Genomic DNA, 19,734 nt, shown 5'->3' with positions numbered 1-19,734 from the left:
ATAAAATGCCAATTTTATAATTATTATGTTATATAGGTATGTTTAATCAAAATTTATTTAACATTGTCATTCCTAGAACAAATTAGAATTTTCTTTGAGGCAAAATTTTAAATGCTTACATTTATGAATAGATGATTTAGCCATTCTTTATTGAACTTCATATTTAGCCTAGGCCACCCTAAGTTAAATTATGACATTTGCAACTAATTTGAAGCCTATATCCAAATTTTATTATTTTATCCTTTGTTGAACTTAGCCATTAAACCAAGTTCAAATCCTTACCCTAAGTACAAGAATTTATAATTGTGAGATTTAGCTACATTAAAATATATATAAAAAAAAATGAATAAAAATGAGAGTTAATTCATTAATGCTAGCAATTAGAGAAAAAAAAAAAAAGATCACCTCATGAAATAAAAAAGTAATCAAAATTCAAGTTTGGACAATTATAGCAAGTTATTATCAAAGTATTACTATTAGAAAGCAGAGTCCTTGCCAAATATCTCTAATGTTTTGCTAGTAAAGTAATCCAAAGAAATGTCTCCTTATTTAAAAAAAAAAAATCTGTTTTCATGTAACGAAAATCTTGATATTATGTATTTTTTTGTACTTTTTGTTTACCTTTTATCCTTTTTATTTGTTAAGCTAAATTTATACCCTTAAAACCCCATTACAACCTAAATAAAAGACCCTTTTGATATTTTTAATTGTATTGCATTTAAATTGTGGGGAAGAGATGACTAAGTTTGCCAATGGGAATGTTGAAGTTATATTCATCAGCATCTTATTTAAAGGTTAATAATTTTTGTAAAGATTCATATTTTATTTGTCATAATATGAACAATTACTGGTGTTGAAGATCTTATTAACTTATGTTTAAATTAAAGAATGTGTTTTGTTTATAATTAAATTTTTGCAAGAATATAATTAGTTTAGGAAACACTTAATTTATTCTCATGTTAAGAAATTTTTGATATTTTTGAGGTTGTGAATAATTGTTCCCAACCATATTAAGCTAGCTTTATTAGTTTGTTTAGTTTTTGTTTTTGTTTTAGTTTTATTGCTTGAGGACAAGTAATGGTTTAAATTTGGGGAATTTTAATAGTGTTATTTTTATAGTAATTTTAATATAGTTTTTATCAGAATTTTTAGTATTTTAATTGGTTTTTATTTATATTTTTATCTAAAGCTTCCTTGAATCATACTTCATTTGATCTAGAGAAATTTTGCAGGATTTCTTTAGAAAAACACCTAAAAGTGACTAAAAGCTTATTAGGCCACCAACATTTAGCAAGAAGCACGCCCAGGCTGTGCTACCCAGCACCCCCGTGCTATTCTAAAGAGTTTAACTTGGACCGAGATTTCCTATTAAGCACATGCTGCCTACATGAATATGCATGAAGATGTTGTGGAACGTACCTTATTAAAAATGGATTCCTATTTAGATGCTGAGAGAATTCTAATTGGGAAGAAATACAAAACCTAAATAGTTTCCTATCTCTAAAAGATTTCTTCCTCAAAAGAGATTCACTTTCCTAAACGGATACGAAGATATTCCAGATAGTCTAAATAAAGAGAGAGACTAACCATAACTATAATCCATTATATATTTGATCTTTTGTTCTATTGTTCTCCACTCTACATAGTTTCTCTCTCTTTAAGACTTCAAGTATTCAAGTTGGCGTTAAGATTCAAGGAAGTCGCTAAAGCCAATCATCGACTAGTTTTTATTTCTAAACTCTCTTCTTGTTTATTATTCATTCTGGGATTATTTACAAGTTTAATTGAATTTAATTTATTTACTACGTTGAACTAAATCTTTATATTAGGGATATGATGTAGCTTAAATTCAACTCTAGTTTATAATATTAGATTTGATTTTCTTTATTCAAGTAAAATTTATAATTGATCTTAATGCTTCCAGGTAGAGTTTTTCCCTTGGAATGATTGATTTCATTAATTACTGCCGCGAGAAGGTTTTTTGATATGAACAAAGTAATAAATTTTATGGGAATAACAACTTGATGCAAGAGCTAGATGGTTTGACTTGTGGGAGATTTTTATAAAATTGAAGGCCTTAATTTGTGGATCCCTAAATAATTACAAGAACTTAATGATTTAATCTATGTTGGGCCATTAAGAGATGAGTAATCAAATTGGGTTAAAGTAACTGACAAAATATCGAGAGAGCTTATTAGCGATTTTAAGGTTATTTCTTCTTCTTGAATAATTAAAACTAATTATCAAACTAATAGGATAAACTGGATAGAATTGAGTGAAGTCAAAATCCGTAGTAGTCTTTAATCCTTGATTTCTTTTCAACAATTACTTGATTGATTCTTATTCATTGCTTTATTTTATTTCTTTTATTTTTACAATTATTCTTCTTATCGTCATTTAGATAATAGTAAATTAACATAATTTTGGTACTTGGTACACAATCCTCATGGGAATGATACTCTACTCACACTTTATTACTTGTTTGCGATTTCGTACACGTGGGAATTTGCCTTGGCAAGTTTTTGGCGTCGTTTAGATAATAGTAGATTAAGCTCGGTTTCTAATACTCATAACCTAGAAAGTCTGATACCCCATATGGTATAGGTCCATGAAGCCTGTCAAGAAATTATATGAAGAGGTGGCTTAAAGATAGAAAGAAGTCTTTATCTAATGATGCTAAGTTACATATATGATCATCGCATTTTAGCTTGAGAGTTATCTAATGTATAGGAGGGAAGAAATGTCAAATGGTCATATTCTGTATCTATTCGGAGTTTCAAGACTAGAATCTGTAGGATGGGGGTTATAAGATGTTGGCTCAAGGGTCAATTTTTAATCTCGGATTTTGATGATTAATACAAAACGAATAAATTTAAAATTATGTTATTTGTGCTAATTTTATCTTTATGCAGAATTTCTTTGGAAAGAAAATCATACAAGGCAAATCCTACTTTGAGTGTGAAGAGTTCGAAGACCTAGTAGCTAGGTATTTAGGAATACTTTGTAGGATAGAGAGAAATTCCAAATATGAGCACAAAAATCCTTCTGTCTCTCAAAAATATTTTTTTCGGAAAATTAGTTTTCTTCAAAATAATCTTTTTTTGAAAATATTCTGTGACATCCTACCGAGTCGAGTCTTAGCATAGAGTTGAGTAGTCGAGTTGAGTCGAGTTGAACCAAACCCGGTTGGGGTAGAATGGGTTTATAAGTGGAGTTACTTGATTGAGAGAAAAGATCAAGCATATAGGTGAGGATTGATTTGCATTAAAAGATTGAGCTTGGGTATTAAGTTGTAGCCTATTTACAATTGAGGTACCATTTAGAACTTTTACACAAATCCCTTGATTTTTGATGGCTTACCCGTAATAACCATTTCACTTTCCCCATTTTCATGTTTATCTTCATCTTCTTCCTTTCCTCTTCCACCTTCCTTTCAATTTTCATGGTAATTAAGCCTTAACTTCAATTTTTCTTCTATCCAAGTAAGTAAACCTTCTTGAAGTTCATAATTGAAACATTTGGTGCTATTGTTTTAGAATTCATAAGAATTCTTATTTATAGGTGAAGGGAGTTCAAAGAGTGTAGAGAAAAGAAGCTAAAGAGGAGCTCAAGCTTTTGGAGTAAAGGTTTGATATCTCTTGTTATTTTTCATTTTCTTTGTATGAGATTTGTGTGGTGTCTTGCTATGAGACAAATCTTGCTTCATGTTGAGTGGGAGGACTGGTAATGGTGAGAAAACAGGGGAAAACAGGGGAAGTATTGAATAAATGAAGTGAATATTGAGTTTATGTTGAAACAAGTTTGCTGGAAATTTTACCAGTAACTTCATCTTGATTTTGACCCCATTTAATGATGGAATTAGGAAGTGTCATAGAAGAGTTATTTGTTCCTCTATGTGTTATCTTTACATGGGTTTTTGAATCATCTAAATTGGAGTTGTATATTGAGAGATATGACCAAAAGAATATAGACAGTGCAGGCTGGAAGCGCGCGCGCGAATTGCATGACGAGTTCGCGTTGCCTTCTCGTGCTCAAGAATTTGAACTACGCGCTCGCGACTTTCACCTGAAACTCTCTGACTCTCATTTGGCACATCTCGCGCTCGCGACTTTCAAGTGCGCGCTCGCGACTTGTGCACGCAAACTCTCTGACTTTCATTTGGCACATCTCGCGCTCGCGACTTTGAAGTACGCGCCCGCGTGCTTGGCCCTTGGCCTGTAAGCGCTCGTGACCTTCATCGCGCGCTCGCGAAATTGGCCTGAGAACTCACTGTCTCTCATTTGGCACTTCTCGCGCTCGCGACTTTCAAGTACGCGCTCGCGACTTGTGCCCGATAACTCACTGTCTCTCATCTAGTGCATTACGCGCTCACGACCTTGCAAGGCGCGCTCGCGACTTGTGTTTTCATGCATTTTTGGACTTCTTTTTCAATTCAATTGTATTCCTTTGCTTCACTTATATGCCTCCAATCATTTTAACATCAAATACAACATTTGGACATGTATCAAAACAACATGCAAGCATGCAAATGATGTGAAATCAAATAAACATTATGAGTTATGAACTATGAATATGATGTTGTGTTATATTATTGACATACTAACATTATGCTCCATTGAGGTTAGGTAGAAACCATGTAGATAAGGCTATGTCGCGACATAGGATAGCAGATCTGCACCTCATACAGTTTGATACTCCGGCTACAGGCCATTGAGTGGATATGATTATATATGGGCCATAGCAGCCAAGCATACAGTATTCATCCAGTTTCATACAGTTTTTCTTATCACTTCGGTTTCACTATAACCTTATGGAGCCATACAGATATCTGGACATAACATTTCATGAATTATACAGTATTATAAACAGTACAAAAGATAATCAAGGTATCATGAAAGTATCATGATGTGTGTGCTTATATGTGCCATATGTGTTTACATGGTTCTCTCTATACATGTATGTGTTTAATTATTTCTTTATCTGTTGAGATATCCACTGAGCTTTATTGCTCAGCGAGTTACCTGTTTAACTCGCAGGTTTTGAGATTGGACCGTAGAGAGTCAGCTTACAACTGCTGCAGTTCATCTGTAGAAGACTCAGTCTTCAGGGTAGCTACTCATTTTAATATATATCTTTGTCTACCCTTTTTATGGCATGTACAGGGCACTCAGTTGGGCCCATTTCATTTTGTAAACTAGTATCATGTTTTGTAAATATAAATTACATTATTTTTGTATACAACATCAGCATGATATTATAATCAATATACATTATGACTTCAGCATGTCAGACCATACAGTCAACCAGTTTATAGCGTCTCGGTCCGGTTCATTCGGGTTTACGGGTGGACCAAGAAGGGGTGTTACATATTCCTTCAAATCGAAAAGATTTATTTTCCTAAAACTAAAGAGATTTCTTCTCTAATGTTTTTGGTAATAAAATCATTTACCTTTTCGGAAATATATTTTGCAAGATCTAGAGTATTTTAAAGTTATTCTCTTACCTTAAAAATGAAGGAAAATCTCCTTCAGTTTTGGTAAGTGCATCTTTCCGCAAATAATTTTTTTTTCTCTCCAAAAATAAATGCTGTTGAAAATCTTTTCTAAAGGAAAGTGAAAATCGGGTTTTATTCTCTTACAAAAAAGGATAAAATAATTTTTAGTAACAAAGATTTTCAGATCTTCTAAACAAGGAAAGAAGATATTCTGATCTCTTTCCAAAAAGCGACAGCTCCTTCGTTTTCTATATAAAGGAACATTCACACCTTAATCATTTGGTGAAGTAAGAGTATTTGTTTTAAGAGCACTCTCTCTCATTGAACGAATCCTTTTCTCTCAAAACTTACTCTACCCCCAGTTTCTTTTCATCTCTATTCTTAACGTTTTCAATATTTGAAGTGAAAAGAAATTTTTTTTTTTACAATTACTTTTGAAAAACAATTCTGTGTTCTAATCGATCTTCTAATCTGATAAAATTGTTTTTTCCTGTGCTGATATAGGCATTTCTTTCTGTCTATTTAGAATCTGTATTCTATAGTAGACAGGCTCTTTATTTGTTAAACTTTTGAGTGTAATAGCTTAGGTTAGAAGCTATTGAGATAGAGGTTATCAAGCGACCTTCTCCATGTGTGGGATAGTAATGTCTTGAATCAAGTTTTCTGTACTCTGCCAAAAACAGAAAGGGTTGAGGTTAACTAGAACCTTTGGAAAATCTAGTGGGACAAAAGGGTAGATCTAGGTTTTTTGATCTATTGCCTTGCACTGTTGGTTTGTCTCTTACCCTTTAAAAGAGATAACTTAGTGGAGGATCTCAAGATGAGTCTTGGGGAGTGGATGTAGGCGAGTTAGTGCTGAACCACTATAACTCTCGGTGTTAATCTCTTTACTGTCTCTTTTACACGCTTGTTTAATTTCTTAGAAACACTGAAATTGTTAATAATTCAGATGTTCTAAAACAACAATAAGTTTCATCTATTCTAAACGTTAGAACTCTGGTATTCTAATATAGTTAATATACAATGTTCTAACTGTTGTTCTATTTCCAGTATAATTCACTGTTTGGGTTTCTATTTTGTTTTCTAAACTTTATGAGGATGTTCTAATCTTGATAACTCTCCATCATAAAGTTACTTTAACATTTGATTAAGACTCTGTGAAGAAGTTCTAATAACTATCTTTCACATAGTGTTATATGGTTCTGCAAACTTTATGAGGAAGTTCTAAGTTCAATAACTTTCCTTCATAAAGAAGCTCTGATATTGTACAAGTCAGTGTGAAGCTGTTCTAATCAATAGCTGCACTTTGCACAGACTTTCTATATCTGAAATTAGAACATTGTGAGGAGATTCTAATCCATATTCTACTCTCACAAAGTTCTGTACGTTTTTCCGCTGCACTTAGAATTCTAATTCTTGTTTAGAATTTCTAAAATTTATTTCAGTTTTTAGAAAACCCAATTCACCCCCTCTCTTGGGTTGTGCCATACACATTCGGGACCCACAATCTGGTATCAGAGCCTTGGCTCTTGACTTACCTAAGCTTAACCGCTTAAGAGATAAGATCCCATGGTAACCCCACTTCCTCTTTCTACTTTAGAAGGTCAATCTTTTTCTAGACCTCCTTTGTTCAATGGCTCTAATTACTCTTACTGGAAAACTAGAATGGAGAATTTTATGAAATCAGTTGATATAAATTGTTGGAGAAATGTTATAACTGGTCCTCGTATTCCCATGAAAACTGTAAGAGATGAGCTAGTTAGAAAAACTGAAGAAGAATATACCGATGGTGACTGGAATGATATTGCTGTAAATGCAAAAGCTATTAATATTCTTCATTGTGCTTTAGATGCGACTGAGTACAACAAAGTATCTGGATGTAAATCTGCGACAGAGGTATGGGAAAAACTTAAAGTAACCTATGAGGGTACAGACAGGGTAAAAGAATCCAGAATAAATATCCTTTGGAGAGAATATGAAATGTTTAGTATGAAAGAAGGAGAAACTATTGCAGAACTAAACTCTAGATTTACCAATATAGTTAATCCTTTGAGAACTCTCGGAAAGGAAATTTTAGAAGATGAGCTTATTAAGAAAATCCTTAGAATTCTACCTAGAAAATGGGATTCTATAGGAACTGTTATGAATTACAAAGAGACTCCCGTCACTTATGATTATCTTATAGGAGCTCTTGTTTCAGAAGAAATGAAATCTTCCTTGAAAATGGAAGATAAGAAAAAGAAAGGACTGGCTTTGAGGGTAGATTCTAGTGAAGAAAGTTCTTCTGATCTTGATAGTGATGATTTAGCACTTGTTGCTAAAAGATTTAAAAAGTTCTATCGAAAGGGTGGAAGGCCACAGAAAAAGTTTAATAAAAAGAACTTTCCATCTAAAAATAGTAACTTGCCTAAGAAAGAACCTTCTGAAGTGGTTTCTTATGAATGCAACAAACCTGGACACATCAAGCCTAATTGTCCTAAACTGAAAAAGAAGTCAACGAAAGAGAAGCTGAAGCAGGCTTTCGTAGCTGCCTGGAGTGATTCAGATGATTCTAATCCTGAAAGCCACAATGATCAAGAAGAAATTGCTAATATGTGTCTGATGGCTACTATCGACTCTGAATCTAAAGAAATCAGCACTCTGGCTTCAACACAGAAAGCTGGAATCAACGAAACAAATGCAACGATCCATGAGAATTATTAAAGTACTGTAAGTATTTCTGAACCCGAATCAGAAAATGATCTTCTAAATACTTACAACAATCTTTGCAATGAGTTTGAAAAACTTGTTAGAAAGCATAAAGTTCTAAAGAAAGATTTCAGAAAATTAAAATCTGAAAGTAATCATTTGAAAGATGCTTTTTATCAAGAAGTCACATGCAAAGATCTTATTATAGAAATCAAAGATCTTAAAAGTTGTAATAATCGATTTTCTGAAAATCTGACACTTCTTGAAGAAAAATGCAAAAATCTGATTTCGGAAAATGAATCCTTGAAAACTGAGATTAGAATTCTAAAATCTATTTCAGAATCTTTTTCTAAAGAGAAAACAAGTTCTAATAGCATTTCTAAATTGAATCGAGTTTCTAATCAGAAAAATGTTGTTTCTAATATTGTGACTTTAGAACATCAAAGTTTTAACAAGAAGAAAAATTATAGTGCACCTGTTACCACTAATCCTCCAGGATCCAATATGAGTTGGGTACCTAAATCTGCTTGATTTTTTCAGGTGTGCCTAAGGAGCGAGCTGAAAACAGAGATGTGGTACATGGACAGTGTTTGCTCTAGGCATATGACTGGTGACAAAAAGAGATTCACCAGATTAGAAAAGAAAAAGGGAGGTACGGTAAGCTTTGGAGACAAAGCAAAAGGTAAAATCGTTGGTATTGGTGTGGTAGGTTCTAATCCTTCAATAGAAGATGTATCCTTAGTAGAAGGATTACATTATAACTTGTTAAGTGTGAGTCAGATCTGTGATAAAAATAGAAGAGTGATCTTTGAACCTTCTCATTATGAAGTTCAGAACATGCATGATAATACAACCTTATTCACTGGAAAAAGGTTTGGAAATATATACCTAGTAGATCTCTCTGATATGCATAACTAGGATATATGTTTAGTTTCTATTGATAATTCTAGTTGGTTATGGCATAGAAGACTTAGACATGCAAGCATGCACCTTATTTCTAAATTGTCTAAGAAAGATTTGGTTCGTGGTTTGCCAAAGTTGAAATTTGAAAAAGATCACATTTGTGATGCTTGTCAAATGGGCAAACAAACCAGAACTTCTTTTAAATCTAAGGGCATGGTTTCTACTTCTAGACCTTTAGAATTGCTACATCTTGATTTATTTGGTCCAATTACTCCTTCTAGTCTTGGAGGAAAATTCTATGCATTTGTTATTATAGATGATTACTCAAGATTCACCTGGACACTCTTCCTTAGAAATAAGGATGAGTCATATGACATGTTTGTTCATCTGTGCAAGAAAATACAAAATGAGAAAGGATACAACATCACGACAATTAGAAGTGATCATGGAGGAGAATTTGAAAATCAGAAATTCAATGCTTTTTGCAACGAAACAGGAATCTTCCATAACTTCTCAGCACCTAGAACATCTCAACAAAATGGAGTGGTGGAACGCAAGAATAGAACACTTTAAGAGATGGCCAAAACCATGCTAAGTGATTCTAAATTACCAAAGTATTCATGGGCAGAAGCAGTCAACACTGCCTGTTATATTCTAAACAGGGCTTTAGTAAGATTTGAACTTAAAAAGACTCCATATGAACTATACAAAGGTAGAAAACCAATTATTGGTTATTTTCATATTTTCGGGTGCAAATGCTTTATTCTAGATAACAAGAAAAATCATCTTGCTAAATTTGATGCTAAATCTTATGAAGGGATTTTTCTGGGATATTCTAATAATAGTAAAGCATATAGAGTATTTAATAAAAGGACTCTAGTTGTAGAAGAATCAATACATGTTGTATTTGATGAAACTGACTCTACTTCTAGAATATTAGAAAATGATGATGTTGTAGATTCTAATCCTGAGAAGCAGAATGAGCAATCAGAACAACTAGAACAGCCAGAAAGCGATCAGCACATCAATAATCACGCTGAACCAGAATTAGAACATGAAGATCAAAACATAGTTGAAAGCCAAATGCCAGAAGCAGAAAATGAAGATTCTCAATTATCAAAAGAATGGCGATTTCATAAGTATCATCCCCAGGAAGACATAATGGATAACCCCTCAGAAAGGATGATGACTAGAGCTCAACTTAGAAGACATTTTGGTAATGTTGCTTTCGTTTCTCAATTAGAACCTAAAAACTTAGAAGATGCTCAAAATGATGAAAGTTGGATTCTTGCTATGCAAGAAGAGCTAAATCAATTTAAGGTAAACCAAGTTTGGAAACTTGTTTCTAGACCTAAAAACCATTCTGTTATTGGAACAAAATGGGTGTTTAGAAATAAGCTTGATGAACAAGGTAATGTTGTGAGAAATAAAGCAAGATTAGTGGCTCAAGGGTACAACCAAGAAGAAGGCATTGATTTTGATGAAACCTTTGCTCCGGTTGCTCGACTTGAGGCCATTAGAATGCTTTGTGCATTTGCATGTTTTAAAAACTTCATGTTGTATCAAATGGATGTGAAGAGTGCTTTTCTAAACTGTTTTCTAAATGAAGAGGTGTATGTAGAACAACCTCCGGGCTTTGAAATTTTTGATAAACCTAATCACGTTTACAAACTTACTAAAGCTTTTTATGGTTTAAAGCAAGCTCCTAGAGCTTGGTATGAAAGATTGAGTAAGTTCCTATTAGAAAATGGTTTTTCAAGAGGAAAGGTTGATACAACACTTTTTATTAAAAACAAAGCACATGATATTCTAGTTGTACAAATATATGTTGATGACATAATCTTTGGTTCTACTAACGACCTTCTCTGTAAGGAATTTTCTAAGATTATGCAGGGTGAGTTCGAAATGAGTATGATGGGAGAATTAAATTTCTTCCTAAGGCTTCAAATCAAACAATGTGAGAATGAAATTTTCATCAATCAAGCAAAATATACTAAAGAGTTGTTGAAAAGATTCAAAATGGAAAATGCCAAGGTATGTAGTACTCCAATGAGTCCATCGTCAAAATTAGAAAAAGATGAAAAAGGCAAAGACGTGGATATCAAGCTGTTTAGAAGTATGATTGGTTCTTTGCTATATCTAACGGCAAGCAGACCAGACATACACTTTAGTGTTTGTCTATGTGCTAGATTTCAATCGTGTCCCAAATAATCTCACTTAATTGATGTGAAAAGAATACTAAGATATCTTTGTGGAACTTCTAATCTGGGTCTGTGGTATTCTAAAGATGATACATTTGATCTTGTTGGGTATAGTGATTCTGATTTTGCAGGAAGCAGAATAGATAGAAAAAGCACGTCTGGGACTTGTCAATTTCTAGGTAGCGCCCTTGTATCATGGTTTAGCAAGAAACAGACATCAATTGCTCTTTCTATTGCAGAAGCGGAGTATGTTGCTGCTGGAAGTTGTGTTGCACAAGTTCTATGGATAAAACAACAGTTGGCAGACTATGGATTGAAATTAGAAACAGTGCCTATCAAATGTGACAACATAAGTGCCATCAATCTATCCAAGAATCCAGTTCAGCATTCTAGAACCAAGCATATAGAACTCAGACATCACTTCATACGTGATCATGTACAAAAAGGTGATATCGTGATTGAGTTCATTCCCACAGAAAAACAATTGGCAGATATCTTTACAAAACCTTTGAATGAAAGTCAATTCTTCTCAATTAGAAGGGAACTTGGTATGTTATTTCTAAACTCGTAACTTTAGAACTCTGTAAGTATGTTCTAAACTGCTTTCTAATTTCAAGAATAGAAGATTTGCTTTGTTCTAATTTTTATTCTGTGTGAAAACTGATTTTTGTCTAAAAACGCACATTGCTTCGATATGACTTTCTAAAGTCATTATCAGAATCTTGCTTTAGACTAAAACAATTATTTTATTGTGTTTGTTTTTATTATGTTTTTATTGTTTTTGTCTTTAGCGCTTTGGCGGTTTTAGGGTTTTATTTTTTTTGTTTTATTTCCTTCATTTATTTTGTTTCTTGTGTCTTATTTGTCGTTTTATATTCCATTTAAAAACCGGTCTTTATTTCTTTCTTCCGCCACTTAAGTGTCTATATTTTGTGTTAACTGCTTAATATTCTCTTTATCTTCTCTTTGAAAACTGAAACCCTAAGTTGATTTTGAGTTTCTGCAACAATGGCCGAATCCAGTTCAAACTCCTCATCCGACTCTCTTACCGAGCAAGAGCTTCAACTTCTAAAGAAACTTTCAAAGAAGTATGAACAGAAAGAGATGAAGGAGAAAAAGGCAGAGGAGAAACCTAAGAAAAGAAAAATCGAAACGGGTACTTCACAGAAACAAGCAACGAAAGCTCACGACAAAGGTAAGTCGGTTGTCTCAACTTACCCTCTCATGCGTTCTTATGTGTTAGACTGGAAGTTTTTCGGTGGCAATGAGTTTAATTTTAAGGAACTCTTTGAGTTCCAAGGCTGGATGAACTTTCTGTCCTTGAATGCACTATGTTATGAGAGTTTAGTGAAGGAATTTTATGGCTCGTTGAAAGCTAGTGGAACAGAGGCGATCTCTGTGAAACTTCAGGGTGAGTTCAGAGAGTTATCGTATGATGACTTTGGGAAAATTTTTGGTATTCCAAATGCTGGGTCCAGGGTGACCAAAATCAAAGATGTGAATAAGGTTAGCGACTACAAAAAGGATGAGTTTGTGAGAAAAATTGTGAGGAAGTTGTCTGCAGATAAATAGGGCTCGATAGAATGCTCTAACCTAATAGAGAGCATGAAATGGCTGTACAAGATTATCGTTCATTATATCTATCCTAAGAGTGCCTCTTTGACATATGTGAATCAGGTAGAATTGTGTATAATGTGGCACATTGTTGAGAGAAAACCCCTCAACCTATGTCACATTATTTTTGATAAGCTGCAAAATAATCCCAAGAAGCTACCTTACGGGATGATTCTTACACCAGTTTTTGATTTTTTGAATGTTAATTTGGGTAAGCATGTTGGTAGTTCTGTTTCTAAGTTGGACAGCGGGTCCTTGAAGATGAAAGATGAGGAAGAAGAGAAAGAAAAGGAAGTAAAGGAAGAAAAGAAGGAGAAAATGGAAGAAGAAAAGGAAAAAGAAGAAATTGAAAAACAAAAGAAAGTAAAAAGTGAAGCTGAAAAGAAGAAGGAAAAAGGAAAAGGGAAGTTGGAAGAAATAGTAAAAGAAGAGAGGAAATCAGAAGAGCAAGAGAAGTCAGCAGAAAACGCTGAAGAAGGAACACAAGAAGAGGTATTAGAAGAGGAAAGAAAAGAAGAAAAAGAAAAAGAAAGCACTGTAGAAAAAGAAGAAACAGAAAGAGAGAGCACTATAGAGAAAGAAGAATCAGAAAGGGAAACAGGAGAGAAAGAAGAGTGTGAATACTCAAATTTTCAGGCTCAAAAAGCCAGTTTTCCCAGACTACAAACAGTCCGGCCTGCAACAGTGCCATGCCAATTAGTTTGACTTTGCTGCAGCAACTATGCAAACAGTCCGGCCGGACCGGAGGCCATTTTGGACATTTACTGGAAGTATGCCAATATGGTACTTAAAACGTCCGGAATGTCGCGAGGATCGCAGAACTGGTCCCGGAATAATTTTTGGAGGTCCAGAACTCCCGGAAAAGCCCCTGGAGTGAAATACGGGGGATCCCACCGCACACGGCGGCGCCGGCCGCCGGACACGGCGGCAGCGGCCGCCCTGCCTCCCGAGCGGCAGCTCCCGCCGAGCCGCCTGGGCGGCAGCTGCCGCCCCTCCAGGCGGCACCTGCCGCCCAGCCTCCTGGGCGACACCTGCCGCCCTGGACCCGAAAATGGCCTATAAATAGACCATTTTCAGCCTATTTTTGACACCCTTGTCTGTGTTGACGGACGATCTTCCTCCCTCCCACGCTCTTTGCGATTTTTTTACCGTTTTTTGCATTTTATTTAATTTTTATTGCATTTTTATTGTGATATTTGAACACTAAAATTGAACAAAAAAAAATAAATTAATTTTCCCCAAGCGAGGAGCTTAAATCTGGAATTAAGAAGTGGCCGCCGATTAAATCAGGTACGTAAACGAAACTCTGCCTATTTAATTTTAGCACTTCATGCATGTTTTCTCTTCTACTCCTAATAATTCTACAACTGCATAAATGCATCCATGTCATCATTAGGCAAACAAATTGCCTCAAGTAAATGAATTTAAGCTAAATGCCCGGTTAATTAATAATCGTGGTAATAAGCTTAAATCCGACAATTTTGGCTAAAGAGCCTAGTTAATTAATAACTACGGTTCAACTGCCTTATTTTCAACAAATCCGGCTTAAGTCCAATTAATCAATAATTGTGGCTAAAAGTCTTAATCAATCACGTTTCGACAACAAATTGTCTATGATTTAATCGATTTTTAGCAAACAAATTGCTTATAAATGAGATTAACCATTTTTTTAGCGACAAATCGCTTATAATTAATCTTTTGGCAAAATGCCTTTAAAATCAACCATTTTCGGCTCAAAGCCGTAAAATCGACATTTTTGGCAAAATGCTTTAAAATGAACCAATTTTCGGCCAAAGGCCTAAAATCAACCATTTTAGCGACAAATCGTGTAAAATCGACATTTTTGGCAAAATGCCTTTAAAATCAACCATTTTCAGCTCAAAGCCGTAAAATCGACATTTTTGGCAAAGTGCCTTAAAATGAACCAATTTTCGGCCGAAGGCCCTAAAATCAACCATTTTGGCGACAATCGCCTAAATTACACAAAATGCACGAAGCATATACACACTCATGCACAAAGCATACATACTCATGCACAAAGCATACATACTCATGCACAAAGCATACACACTCATGCACAAAGCATACACACTCATGCACAAAGCATACACACACATGCACGAAGCATACACACACTCATGCATTAAGCATACACCTTCAAAGCCCTTCAAAGAAGGCCTATCGAACTACGTTGACTTTGATCTTCCATTCAAACGGAAGTACGTAGGCACGTTCGGGATTTCACCCCGGGTGGCAAGTCGAAATCATCAAAATCACATAAACATCTCATTAATCCATCTTTCACCTTGCAAAGCATTCATTCATCGGTTAGTTTATCAGCATGACATAGTCTCGGGATCCATCTCGGGTTTGCATACCATGCCTTACACATTAGGATAATTAATCTAGTAACTAGGTTAATTAAAATTGAAGTCATTCAGGGTTTTTTCCTAGTTTACCCTAAAATAATTAAACAAGGTGGCGACTCACACACTCACGTGCATTTCTTTCTTTTGTCATATGCATCACATGCCTATGCTTTTGGGGAAAGGGGTTCACAGTTTGGCGACTCTGCTGGGGAAGTAATATGTAATCATTTTGCATAAAAGTGGACTACGATTGTTGTGAAAACTAACCGGCCTTTCTTTAAGGTATTATTTTATTATGCTTTGTTTTGCAGGATACCCTAATATGAATCAAGTGTTCTTTCCTTAAGAATACTTGATATGGAAATCCGGACTTAATTAATGTGATTAAGACATTAAAACTTATTGATTTATTTGCACGATTGAGAATCCTTTTCTCCATTGCATAAAAGAAATGAACTTCAAATGAATTTCTTCTCTTTCTGTTCAAACTTCTGAGTCTGGATAGCAAGTAGCACTGATCGGCAGGTCTCTTTGATTATGTCGACGGACAGCCAAAGCGTCCTCCCTGTTACCGCAAACCATCCCTAATCCTTTTGGGGGTGGCACATGGGTATGCGTACCGTTGGACCCACGCGAAACTCCTTGTTTCACATGTGGTTAGGTATATCCATACTCAAGGTTCAAGGGTCCCTTAATAAGCCGATTCTCTATTTGTGTCATAGCCTATAGAACCTATCCTTTAGGACTATATGCACCCCGTGATATGAAGCATCTCATTAAAACAGATTATGATGTGTTGTTATGCGCATTCACGACATATCATAAACTTTGGGTAGACACATGGAGAACACAAAAAATATATATTTCCTTTGGTCATGCACAGTTGGACAAAGAGTCATTCTCTCTCATATCAGCTACCCTGATACTACTATACCCTTAATCCAGTTACCCTCATACTTACAGGTACCCCCTGTTCAAGTGTCAGCTACACCTACTGTGCTATCACCGACCTCATCAACTTCAACTACACCAATGGCATCATTGTCTGACATTCAAAACCTCATAGAACAAATGGAAGCCAGAATGGAAGCTTAAATGAATGAGGCATTGGCTGCCCAAAGAATTGCCCTATTAGCTGAACTAGGCGGTAGTAATGGAAATGGGGCTCCAGTTGGGGGAAATGATAATGCTACCTCCAATCAAGGACATGGTGCTGCATCTGCATCCTCAAACCCTATCCCCAACTTGGAGGACATGCCCTCCAAAACTGTTTCTGAGTTGGAAGCTCAGAAAATGAGAGAAAAACTTGAATTGTTGGAAAGGTCTGTTACTGCCCTTAAAACACACAAAGAAGTGGTGGACATGGACTCCTTGTCTCTGTTCCCTGAAGCAAGACTACCAACCAAGTTCAAAATGCCAAACATGGACAAATTTGATGGAACTACTTGTCCTAAAACTCACTTGAAAATGTATGTGGGTGCCCTTAACCCATTTGGATTGAGCAGCGAGCTCCTTGCTCAGTTGTTCCAACAATCTCTCATCGGTGCTGCATTAAGATGGTTTGTCAGTCTAGACCGGTCTAAGATGAAGACTTGGGAAGACATCTGTAATGCATTCAACTCACAGTATCACTACAATATGGAAGTGGATGTAACCCGAAGGGAGCTAGAAACCACTAAACAAAGGAACAATGAACCTTTCTCCTCGTTCCTTACGAGGTGGAGAGCCAAGGTCGCCCAAATGATTAACCGACCTTCTGAGCAAGAACAGGTGGACATAATAATAAAGAACCTACAGCCTGTCTACCAACACCAACTACAAACTCAATACCTACCATCGTTCCAGTCGCTCATTGCCACTGCTACGAAGGTAGAAGATTTACTTCAAATGGGACAACTGAAAGAGGACTCAGGTTCCTCAAAATACGAGAAGCCTAGCCAAGCTGGCAAGGTCCATGAAATGGCAAGCATCACCCCCACGAATCCTTTACGTGTGGGCAATATGAGATATGGCAATCGGTCAAGAAGGACATATACTGATCTCGGGATGCCAATCCTTTTGGTTTTCCGAGAGGCTGTCAAGGCCAACTACATCAAGCCTTTGGAAGCAAGGCCGCCACCCTACCCTTTACCAAGAAACTACCGAACCAATGAATACTGTGAATATCATCAAGGTCATGGGCACGAGACTGAAGCGTGCTGGACGCTTAAGAACCGCATCCAAGACCTGGTAGACGATGGTTCAATTATTCCGAGAAGTAAACCAAACATTAGCACTAATCCCTTACCAAATCACGGGGTAAATGCTATTATTTCTGACCAGGAATTGATCGATCCTTTCGAGCTATTCCTAGAAATGAATGACACCTGCGTCCTGGACTTGAATGACTTATCCGAAGAGGTAACAACCGAACTGGAAGTAGAAGACTTCATGCTGCCGAGTCTCTTTGACGAGGTTGCAGTCATTACAGGAAATGATGGGGACCAAGATCTGTTGAGCCTGATCAAGCCGAATGAAGGCCCTCTCACCAATTGGAACGCCAAGGAGGAGCGCGCTGCTGATAAACCCCCTCCCGAGTCAAACCTAGAGTCAAAATCTGTAATCAAGTCTTGTATTGAGTCTGAGTCTGACCCCGAGTCTGAAACCGAGTCAGAGTCCAGTCCTAGTTCTGAGCTATCTGTGTCGGATTTCGAAAATCCAGATTTCAAATTTGATGTAATCTTTGAAGACGATTCTGTCATGATCAATAAAGGCTTGCAAATTATTGACTACCCCGCGTGTCTATCTTTCCAAGCATTTCCAAGCAAAAATAATCATATAAATGAAATAAAAAATGAAAAAGAAAAAATAATAATTGGCAAAGAAGAAAATGAACATACATACATTGCATTTGACTGTGTGAACAAGGGACAGGTCAGTGAATGCTTGAGGAAGTTTGCCGATTGTTTCATGTGGAAAGCAAGTGACATCACGGGAATTGACCCAGCAATAGTGGTGCACAAGATTCCAGTATATCCCGAGGCTAAGCCAGTGAAGCAGAAGCTAAGAAGGCTGAAGACCGAATGGTCCTTGAAAATCAAGGAGGAAGTGGCCAAGCAGCTGGAAAATCAATTCATAGAACCCATTGCCTACCCGACATGGTTAGCAAACATCGTGCCAGTGCCGAAGAAAGATGGCAAAGTCAGAATGTGTGTGGATTACCGGGATTTGAATAAAGCATGTCCAAAGGACGACTTCCCCCTACCACATATTGACTTGTTGGTGGACCGAATGGCAGGACACGAGATGGTCTCCTTGACCGATCTTGCTGTTGGATACAACCAAATAATGATGCATTTGCCAGACAAAGAGAAGACAGCATTCATCACGGAATGGGGAACCTACTGCTACAGGGTCATGCCTTTTGGGCTCAAAAATGCCGGGGCAACCTGTCAAAGAATGGCAACGACCATCTTCCATGACATGATTCACAAAGAAGTAGAAGTGTATGTCGACGATATGGTCATTAAGTCAAAAATAGCTGACGAACACGCAACCGCACTTGAGAAGTTCTTCCTTAGACTTCGAAAGTACAATTTAAAGCTCAACCCGGCAAAATGCCTGTTTGGAGCTACATCCGGAGTATTTCTAGGGCATATGGTCAGCCAGAAGGGCATAGAGATTGACCCTTCAAAATCCAAAGCCATTTTGGGAATGCCAGCACCAAGGACGGAAAAAGAAGTTCGGGGTTTCCTGGGAAGGCTACAGTACATCAGCCGATTCATCAACCAATTGGCCGATACTTGTGGACCGATTTTCAAATTGCTCAGAAAAGGAGTAGCCGTCAAATGGAATGAGGATTGTCAGAGAGCTTTCGACCAAGTCAAACAGTATCTGTTATCCCCACCAGTTTTACAGCCACCAAGGCTAGGAAAGCCTTTGCTGCTGTACTTATCGGTGACAGAAGAAGCGATGGGTGCAATGCTAGCTCAACAAGCAGAAGATACAAGGGTAGAAAATGCCGTGTATTACCTCAGCAAAAGGATGCTAGAATATGAGTTAAAATACAATAAGATAGAGAAATTGTGTTTGGCTCTAGTATGGGCCTGTACAAAGCTGCAGCACTACCTCTCATCTTACACCACAAACGTTGTTTCTGAATCAAACCCCTTGAAATTCCTTATGGAGAGGCCGGTTCTTGATTGTAAGATGGCTAAGTGGGTGTCAGTACTCGCGGCTTATGATTTGAAATTTGTGCAACGGAAGGCGGTGAAAGGCGGAGCCTTAGCCGATCAATTAGCAGAATTACCGGTCGAAGACAAAATGCCAGATGTAGAATTTCCTGATGAAGACTTGTTGAGCTTGGAAAGTGAAGTCTGGGAAATGTACTTCGATGGAGCTTCGAACTACCATGGAAACGGGGTTGGAGTCGTATTCAAAACTCCTTGTGGCGAATATGTCCCGATCGCAGTCAAATTAGATTTCG

This window comes from Jatropha curcas, chromosome 8, assembly GCF_041381405.1.
Source record: "Jatropha curcas cultivar XTBG-Jc1 chromosome 8, XTBG_Jcur_1.0, whole genome shotgun sequence".
Taxonomy (NCBI): domain Eukaryota; kingdom Viridiplantae; phylum Streptophyta; class Magnoliopsida; order Malpighiales; family Euphorbiaceae; genus Jatropha; species Jatropha curcas.
Note: the sequence above shows the minus strand (reverse complement) of the source record.